Source organism: Narcine bancroftii, chromosome 4 (assembly GCF_036971445.1).
Source record: "Narcine bancroftii isolate sNarBan1 chromosome 4, sNarBan1.hap1, whole genome shotgun sequence".
In the NCBI taxonomy this organism is placed as follows: domain Eukaryota; kingdom Metazoa; phylum Chordata; class Chondrichthyes; order Torpediniformes; family Narcinidae; genus Narcine; species Narcine bancroftii.
In genome coordinates, this window is record NC_091472.1 from 75,921,611 (window position 1) to 75,931,924 (window position 10,314).

The 10,314-nt window shown below is 42.6% G+C and overlaps 1 protein-coding gene across 1 annotated transcript in view; it reads right to left on the reverse strand.

Moving 5' to 3' along the window:
- The window catches only part of LOC138760695 (utrophin-like), a 632,519-nt gene extending 622,507 nt beyond the window's left edge, over nucleotides 1-10,012 (reverse strand). The window contains exon 1 of the mRNA XM_069931641.1: nucleotides 9,651-10,012. The gene's annotated coding sequence lies outside the window, so the exon portion shown is untranslated. The remainder of the gene's footprint in view (nucleotides 1-9,650) is intronic.
- Between the last annotated feature and the right edge of the window lie 302 nt (nucleotides 10,013-10,314).

Genomic DNA, 10,314 nt, shown 5'->3' on the forward strand with positions numbered 1-10,314 from the left:
GTGCCGCTCCAAAGTTTCAATTGCCTGATCCAAAGCCAGTGGCTTTGTACAGGTTTTAAACAGCCTCTTAAAGGAGCCAACAGTGTTTGTAAGTAAAATATTGCATCTGCAAGGTGTGTGTCCAAGATGGTGGTGCCTGTGCTCAGTAGCAGCCACGAGGGGTTGGAGACTCTGGAGAGCAGCAGACTAGTGCAGGACACCAGAAATGGGAAAAACAGCCCCCCCCCCTACCCTGTTGAGGAGAAGCAGAGGAGTCAACCAAACAAGGAAGGTAACCATAGCAAAGAACTAGCAAGGGCTCAGTGGCCGAAGGACCCACATAGGCTGCAGGTGACTTACAGTCAAGTTACCCGCATGCACAGTAGGCTGCTGGAGACTGGTTCATGGGAACCAGGTATCGGAACTGAGACTCAAGAGGGTGTCAAAGGCAAGAAGGATGTCCAAAGGACCTCGAGCCTTGAAGGCTTCCTAATCATATCAGAGGTTTGGATCTGGAGATCAGAATACCAATGAATCAAACAGGAGCCTGTGCGGCTGCAGAGGGAGCACAGGAAGTGAATGCACACTCACTGACTCTAAAGGCACCCACTTTTGCTTCTCTTTCTCTCTTACTGTCAGGAAAGAACGCTGGATGATACTAATGGCAACTCTTTGTCTGCCTTACAGGCAGCAGAAAGCAATTTTGTGTAATATTACTTGTTCTGTTCTATTCCACGACAATAAAAGTATCTTGAACATAATGTTTATAAGAACATGCATTTTTAAAACACTCACATCCTTAACATAGCTAAGTATCTTGAAAGACTGACTATATTTTAAGAAGTTTCCACTATGACAAACACAAATATGGCCATTTTTGTACAAGCAGGATTCAGGATAAAAACCAAAAGCCGCCATAATTAGTCGTCGTGCAAACTGGAAACAGAAGTAGTTTATAAAAACTAGTTTTTTTTTGCACTACCAATAAGTGGTAATTCTGTCTCACCTGCAGAATAAAGAATCTCAAAAGTTATATGTGATATCATGTATACAATCTGAAATCTCAAAATTATTCAAGACTTTTTGGGTAGCAGAGTGGCATAGGTGGGTTAGGGTTAGGTTTCATGACTCCAACAATCCAGGTTCTATTCTGAATTTCAGTGGTGTCTGTATACACCATGCACGTTACTCCTGTGACCACCTGGGTTTCCTCCTATATCTCAACTAAAAAGTAAATTTGTCTTTAAATTTGCCCCTCGTGTGAAAACAAGTGGTCGGATCTGTGGTCGATGGGAATGCAGCGAAAATAAAAAGGGATTACAAATGAGTCAAGACTATATCGAAATTCCAGGACATCTATGACACTCCTGTATTTTGGAAAGTCCATTGAAGTTTATGCATACATTTGAAGACAATTTACAGCTGCCACTTTGATTCACAAATGCCACACAAAAAAAACAAATCATGAATCCCATTCTCACCATTGTCAGAGCAATTCTGATTTTCTCATATTCACATTCAATGTGAATGAGCCAAATTGCAGAATAAAACAACAACTGAAAAATCAATGAGTTAAATAGAAACCATTTCCACCAATACTTTTTTTTCCCTGAATATACGGTGAGATGAGGATTGAGCTACAAATAACAGACAACTCAAAAGCTAATCATTCTAGGCTGGTTCTTGTAGTTCACATGAGCTTTCTCCCAAACCATTAATTATGCCCAAATGCCCTTGAGATATATTCATACACCTCCTCCCTCTATTAAATTTCAAGTCATGAGATTCTTTTAATTTTCCTATTCAAACTGTCACCACTTTGGGTAAAGTAGTATCTTAATTTTTATTTAATATGTTCAAGTTATGTTCTTTATTCTATCCTCGATCTTCTTTCTGGATTGAACTGTATGTAAAAAAATGTTTGTCCATCTCTACACTACTAGATCACTTTGTAAATTAAGACTTACTAGGCAATCTTCAGACTGAAGAAGCCAAGATCACTCAAGCTTTCTAAAATGTCATAACCCCTCAATTCTGGAAGGATTTCAGGGGCCTAAATCTATTCTTTATGATCAATTCTTTGCTAAGGAAGTTTGATAACTTTGGTAATGCACCAAACTGCATTCATAGTATGATGCTTTGTTCATTCTTATATTCATTCATCAATCACTTTTGCGTGTATTCCATTTCATCGTGTTTCTTTCTAAACTTCATTTCACTATATTTATTGCAATGATACAACAGCAGAGGCAAGAGAATTAAAACAATAAAGACCATTTGGATTAAATAGTAAATATTTCCTAATTTTGAGATTGCACACCAGCACTTTTGCATATTCCTAAACAAGGGGAAAAATAAGGGGTCACACCCATCCAATAATTGTTCCTGGAAACAATATTTTAGAAAAACAGAACTAAACACATTGATTTGCTTTACATCAGAGATCTCAACTGAAGCCAACCCAGATGCTTCAGCACAAGATCCCAAATAAGACTCATTTATTAAATTGAAGATTTCTCCAAGTAGCTAATAGGGAAATGCAAGCACACCCCAAACATCAAATCCATTGCAAGAATTTCTTAAGCAACATAAGTTGCTGGAGGAACTCAGTGCACTAAGCAGCCGCAATGGGAGAAAAAGAATTGTTAGTGTTTCAGGCCAGAATCCTTCATTAGGATTGAGTTTAGAAGGAGAGATAGCTGGTATAACGTGGAAATGATTCATTTACATTTGTATTGTTCACTTCTCATCTTCTCTTGTTATGTCAATTAGATCTTTCACCAGATGCATGTTTCTCATCACTTCATATCTGTTCATTGTTCCTCATTCACATTCATCATTTAAAGTTTAAACACAGAAACTCCAACCCTGGCTTTTTAAACTTCCAAATCTGGGAAATGTTATACTTTTCTCTCCAATTGATTCATTTTTTTTTTAAATTTAGACATACAGCACGGTAACAGGCCATTTCGGCCATGAGTCTGTGCGCCACTCAATTCACACCAAATTGTGTCATCTACTTGCACTACTGAGATGATACATACACATTGGGAAATCAGGCTCCATATCATTGATCTGAGTTTGTCCTGTGCTTAACATCCACAAAAACAAGCTCCTCCACCAACCTCCCTTCCAACACAACCTTTGAGAATAAAAGGTCCTCGATGAAAACAACTACCTACAGCAGAAAGTTCAATGTACTGAAGATGTCACACTGTCAAGATAAACTAATCAATATCAGCATCTTCTCTCACCCATCAATCCCAGTAGAGATGCTCCAAATATAGGTGGCCCATCACTAGTTTCTCTAACTAGGGATTCTATACACAGAATTCGGTCATATTAAAAGATGAAGAAGACAATTCAAAAATATTCAAGAACAAATGTCTCACGTTACCAAGCAATTCTATGCATTATTCCACAAGCACAAATAATAGTCTTTGAAATTGCAGTTCAAGAACACCTGCAATGATAACTGAAACACTTAATTAAATGAATAAAATAATGACCAAATCAACAATCAACAGAACATTCTCTGTACAAATATGACCATTCTTAAAACTTGGAAACATTACAAATCAGCAAATAATCCCTCCCCACGCACATTCCCATTGAAGCGCCACATTTCCACTGGTTGCATTAATTTCACATTTTTTGTTCACAGGAATGCATACTTTATCTTAGATGCCATGTAAGCAACTGCATGATTGCTTCCCCCCCACCCCCCCCCCACATTTCTTTTAAAACTCTGCTTTTATGTTTCTATGACCAAATCCTAATTCAGAAGAATAAATGGAACTCCACTTATTGTGATCTGCAAGTACTGGGTACCCAGGAGACTTAAAGCCAGCAGTACTTCCTTTGGAAGAAAAATCAAATTCCTGCATTGATTGAATGTAATTTGAAGGGCTAGGAAGTAACTTTAATTAAAGTAATGGCAGTTTTGCACACTTCCACACTTTAAACCAGTTCAGCACAACCTCTGCAACTGCACCAAACATCCATCATAGTGAAACATGAAAAAGATGCCAAAAGTCAGTGTAACTAGTTAAAAATAAAGTCCTGACATATCACGTTACAAACTGAAAATGCACACATTCTCACAGATTTGTTTATTCAACAAATTAAAATGTCTTATTCCGTAGAAGGCCAGCAGCCCTAGGACCAAAACAAGCAGCCACATTTAATCCAATTTGTATCAAATGTGATCTTGCAAAGAATAAAACACGCGCACCCTGGTATTTCCAACAGAATCCAGTTCCCACCACTCCCTCATCATGGTTCTGGATGCTATATTGGGGTCTTGTGACACTCCTGGTCTGCCTCCAGGAAAAGGCCCCTGACATCACATAGTGATCCTCTTCTGCCAATCACTCTTTCTTTGGCTTGGTTTCGCGGACGAAGATTTATGGAGGGGCATGTCCACGTCTGCTGCAGGCTTGTTGGTGACTGACAAGTCCGATGCAGGACAGGCAGGCACGGTTGCAGTGGTTGCAAGGGAAAATTGGTGGGTTGGGGTTGGGTGTTGGGTTTTTCCTCCTTTGCCTTTTGTCAATGAGGTGGGCTCTGCGGTCTTCTTCAAAGGAGGTTGCAGCCCGCCGAACTGTGAGGCGCCAAGATGCACGGTTGGAGGCGATATCAGCCCACTGGCAGTGGTCAATGTGGCAGGCACCAAGAGATTTCTTTAAGCAGTCCTGTGGTGCACCTCTGTCTTGGTGGCCAGTGGAGAGCTCGCCATAGAACACGATATTGGGAAGGCGAAGGTCCTCCATTCTGGAAACGTGACCCACCCAGCACAGTTGGGTCTTCAGCAGCGTGGATTCGATGCTTGCAGACTCTGCCAGCTCGAGTACTTCGATGTTGGTAATGAAGTCATTCCAATGAATGTTGAGGATGGAGTGGAAACAGCGCTGATGGAAGCGTTCTAGGAGCCGTAGGTGATGCCGGTAGACGACCCATGATTCGAAGCCGAACAGAAGCGTGGGTATGACAACGGCTCTGTACATGCTGATATTTGTGTGTTTCTTCAGGTGATTGTTTTTCCAGACTCTCTTGTGTAGTCTTCCAAAGGCGCTATTTGCCTTGGCAAATACACCCTGCTATCTATCTTATATCCCATCTCAACTCTAACACCACCCTTGACCCTTCTCCTCTCTATGAGCCACCTCCCTTTTCCCCTCCTCAGAGCATGTTACCCTCTGAAGCCTTCTCTCTTTTGACCCCATGCATGCTTGCAACTCAAACCTCTGTTGTGTCTTAATCACCCCTGACCTCCCCCTTTCTGTGAATGTGGCCTGATCCCAGCAGAGCCTTACCTTTGTACCCCAACATTTCAGCGAATTCCAGCTCTTCTTCCATCACCTCTGTGACAATTTCTTTGGCAAGACCCTATCCCCACATTGATAACCCTTCCTCCCATCTCCAATGCTTTTCTACCACCAGTTGGACACCCTCTTATGGACTTTTACCCTCTCTCGACATTTTCATTTCTAATTGCCACCCACCTTCTCACACTTTGACTTATCTGTTCCCTTCACTCCAACCTTACCCATCCAAACATGGAGCTCTCCACTCATTCCACACCGGTCCCAACCTCCTATCAAACTCTCACTCACTGCCTGGCAGGCCAATCTCAGCTCTTGGACACCTCTTTATACCTACCACCAACAATCCATATCCATTCTTAAAATGAGGCTATCAATTCCGTGACATCTAAATCTCCTTTTTCAAGAGTCATGGCTCCCACCCTCAGTGGTTACTGGAGCCCTCACCCCCTCTCCTCTATTTCCTCCACTTCTGCTCTTACTCTGCCTTCCTCCAGATAGAACAAGCATAGAATCTTTGGTCCTTTCATCCCATCAGACTCCTCAACCAACAGATTATTCTTCAAAATATCCACCAGTTACAACAGGATCGCACCACCAGTCACATCTCCCCACCCCCACCCCTCCTGCTTTCCACACTGACCATTTGCTCCCGAGGCACTTTCTCCTACAACAGTCAGAGGTGCAAAACCTGTCCCCACACCTCCTCCTTTACCTCATCAAGGGCTCCAAAAGTCTTCAAGGTGCAAATGAACTTCACATGCACCTCCAAATTTGTCTATTGAACTTAGTGCTCCTAACATGGCCTTCTTTGCACAGCAGCGATGTAGCATAGATATGTCCGATTATCTACACTGTCTTCACATGGCAGCTGGAGGTTCCAGCTGCAAGTCATTTTTCCATTTATCCACTCCCACATTGACCCGTCAGCCCTCTGCTTCCTCCACTGCTGGGGCGAGGCTAAGCTACACAAAAACTGGAAAAACAACACCTCATATTCTACCAGGGTAATCTACAATCTGACTGCTTAAAACTGAATTGTTTAATTGCAAATAATCCACTCCCCTTACCCCTTTCTCTCCTTCTAATCTACTTGGGTCTTCTCCTACATGCACCTTTTTCAAAATCTCATTCCCAACCCCATAACTCACTTTCCCCTCCCCTACACATTCCCTCTGCCAATCACTCACACACCTCTCTGGGTCCCCAACATACACTGTTCCCATATGCCCACCATCACTCCATTCTTTGTCTCCATTTCACCTTTCTTACTTATCATTTTTCATAATCTTCAGCCGTTTTCTTTGGCTTGGCTTCGCGGACGAAGATTTATGGAGGGGTATAAATCTTCGTCCGCGAAGCCAAGCCAAAGAAACCTCCCAACTTGCACATCTTTCCCCTTTCCCACCTGATTCCTTCTGCTAATAAAACTCCTCCTCACCCAGATCCACCTATGATTTACCAGCTCCATCCCTCATCTCTTCAGACTGGTTTTCTCCCCTCTACTCTTTCAATAAAGATGAAAAGTCTTGACCCCCCACCCCCCCAAAAAAATCAACTATCTGCCTGACCTGCTAAACCAATTTGTTTTCATACCAGATTCCAGTATCTGCAATCTCATACTTCTCCAATTTCATATTCTCTCCCGAGTCCACCGGCAAAGAGTGCAGAAAAAAACAGATCAAATGCCCTAATCAAAGCTGCATTAAGCTTAGTTTCACTGTGTACCCACTGATCAGCATACAAAGAATCCTCACAGGCACTGAGCACCCTTCAATCCAGTACAAGCAGTTCTGATCTGTCATTAAGCTTTTTGACAGAACAGAGAACTTGATAATTCTGTACTAAAGTCTATGTACCGAACAAATTTTATCTGAAGTATTTAATTTCTGCCACTAGGCAGCACATGGAGCACTGCAAATATAGAACACTGAAGTGATTCATTTTCCTTTTTTCACCACACCCAACCGAGAAAGTACTTGCTTGACATAACACAGAACGGTTTTACTTCACAAACCAGTGAGTGCTCTGTACTGTTAGAAGATGGCAATGATGCCAAACTTTCCTACCCTCACCCATCATTACATGACAGCATTCCAATGTCCCAATAAAGGATCTTGACCATTTCTTTCGCGGATGCCTCCTAACTGGCTGAGTCCCTTCCAATATTTGTTCATTTCAATGTTCCCATTCCCAAAGGTTAACACCATGCTGATGAACATCACTGCTATGTTGTATTCCACATCACTGCATGCATTTTAAATTACAAGTCTATTATTTGGTACAGTGACAATAGGTTACCTGCACACTTTATGACTCATTGTTTTTCCTCCAATTTCTTTATTATATTATGCTTAATTTGACTTTGTTTAGGGGAGAAATAATATTTAAGGAAAATGGACAATGGGAATAAAATAGTAAATACAACAGCAAGAAAATAAAAGTAGAGTTAAACAGAAGGAATGAACTTTCAGTCCATAGACTTTTGGATGTTATGAAATAACAGAAATTTCACATTCAGAGATTCTTGGATTTTCTGCTTCACATATCACTTCTTCAATCTTAACATAGAAACATAGAAGATAGGAGCAGGAGTAGGTAATTCGGCCCTTCGAGCCTGCTCCGCCATTCATCAAGATCATGGCTGATCTTAAAGTTCAGTACCCCGTCCCCACCTTCTCTCCGTAACCCCTAATTCCCTTATACTGAAGAAATAGATCTAATTCCCTCTTAAATATATTTAATGAACCTGCCTCTACTGCCCTCTGTGACAATGAATTCCACAGATTCACCACCCTCTGGGTCAAGAAATTCCTCCTCATCTCGGTCCTAAATGGTTTGCCTATTATCCTCAAACCATGGCCCCGGGTTCTGGATTTTCCCATCATTGGAAACATCCCATCTGCATCCATTCTGTCTAGTCCTGCCAGAATTTTATAGGTCTCTATGAGATCCCCTCTCAATCTTCTAAACTCCAGCGAGTACAATCCCAATTTGCGCAATCTTTCCTCATAAGCCATTCCAGGTATCAGCCTGGTGAATCGCCTCTGCACTCCCTCCATTGCAAGAACATCCTTCCTTAGATCAGGTGACCAAAACTGCACACAATACTCCAGGTGCGGTCTCACCAAGGCCCTGAACAGCTGCAGTAAGGTATCCTTGTTCCTATACTCAAACCCTCTTGATATGAAGGCCTTTTTAACCGCCTGCTGTACCTGGCCACCTTGCTGCCTGGATGTCAAATTGCTGAAAAATGAAACACTTCTTTTCAAAATTGCTTTCGTGAAGTCAGTGATAAAGATAGCACCAAAATATTTAAACATCCTTTTTATAACCATTTATTTGCTTCACTCAGAGTAAACAAGGACACATAAATAAGTAGCATCTTAAAGTTAGTTGAAGTTATCTGACACATTTTTCAAAGTTTTAGAAGGATAAACATCTATAATTTAAAATTATTCTATCAGTTGACAAAATTTTGGTTGCAGTCTTAATAGAAGACATCATTTGACAATGCTTTTTTTTAATCTAAAAAAAATTAAAGCTCAATTGCACACAAGCAAGAGAGCAGTCACATCATAAATATGCAAATCGGTCTTCAATGGGGCGAAGAGCTGTTTAAGTTTTGGAGAACACATTTCAGATCAATAAAACACAGAGCATGCTCACTCTAACTTTCAAGGACTTTGCAATGTTTCAAATTTGAAGAAAAACCAAATAAATTACATGTATTTTGAAAATCCCAGATTTGTGAGAAGTTGTAATCGCTGAAGTCAGAAATTGATTCACAGGGTACAATCTCGAATCAATTGCACAAAAAGCAAACGTGAAAAACAGCTACCGCCGTGTGGGGACCCGTGGCTCAAAGACAGGGGGGAGTGGGGGGGGGAAAGTTTTAAGAAGCCACTCACAAAAGAACAGTGCACAGACTGGATTTTTTGGTTGGAGGGGAGGGGGGGTGGATTTTCTCACCCCACTCAGCAGTGTAACAGATGGCTGTTGAATACTACACACCTAGTTCTGTTCACAAGTTACCTCGGCCAATATCGATCAGAATCACCTCGGTTGGTAGAAATCAGAGTCAAATTGGACCTCCCTTGAGATTAAACAATTCAGATCAGGGACTGCACTCGAAACATGCACAAGAACTCAGGTTAAGTGGCCAAAAACCCAGTGGCTCTTCCACAGGACCCAAGATGGGACAGAACAATCTTGACACTTGCAAAGTCTCCGTGTTTTGGCCAAGTCTGCCCTCCCTGAAGCATCTGCTGCTGCCAGAGCGCAGAAAACAGTTGCGCTCAGGGATTCGTAACTGCGTTGGAAGTCCAAAACAACCTTTTCACTTACCCTGAATGTTCCCTTTCGGCTTCAAGCCCAAAGAACTAATTCTCACTTCAACCAACGTTGGGGTCGAGGGGAAGGGTGTGAAGAGCTGGTGTGAGGCCGGAAACTTCCGATCAATGCCCGGCTACTGACCAGCCGCAGGGGGGCGGAGCAGCGCGGCTGCTGCTGCTGCACCACCCAAGAGCCCCCCCTTAACTCCCGGTCTTCGACTCGCTGAACTGCTGCGGCACCACGGACTCTTGGGACAAAGTGGGCGAGTTGCGCTGCGCCGAACGTGGCCCCGCCTCCCCCTGAGTTCGCACTCCGCGTTCGCTCGCCCACCGCACTCCCAACCCGCAAACTCCGCGTCTTTCCGGCAGCCACGGTTCCCAACATGGCGTCGGAAGTCACGTGACCGAGCCTTGTCAATCAAAGGGCATCCCGACCGCAGCGATCGCTTAGTGAACTCGCTCAAGTTTCGAGGTGTATTCATCAACGAAGAATATCCCCAAACTCAACAGTCGCCCAATGTTGCTGCAATCCGAGAGTCACCTGCAAATTTAACCAAGAAGAACCTTTCATCCAGATGTCATCCACCAACTCCATCCAGAGGTTTCCTGCAATCCAGCAACCAAGCGCTGGACCTGGAACCCAGGAATCACCCAGTAACTCAAAACCAGACTCCATA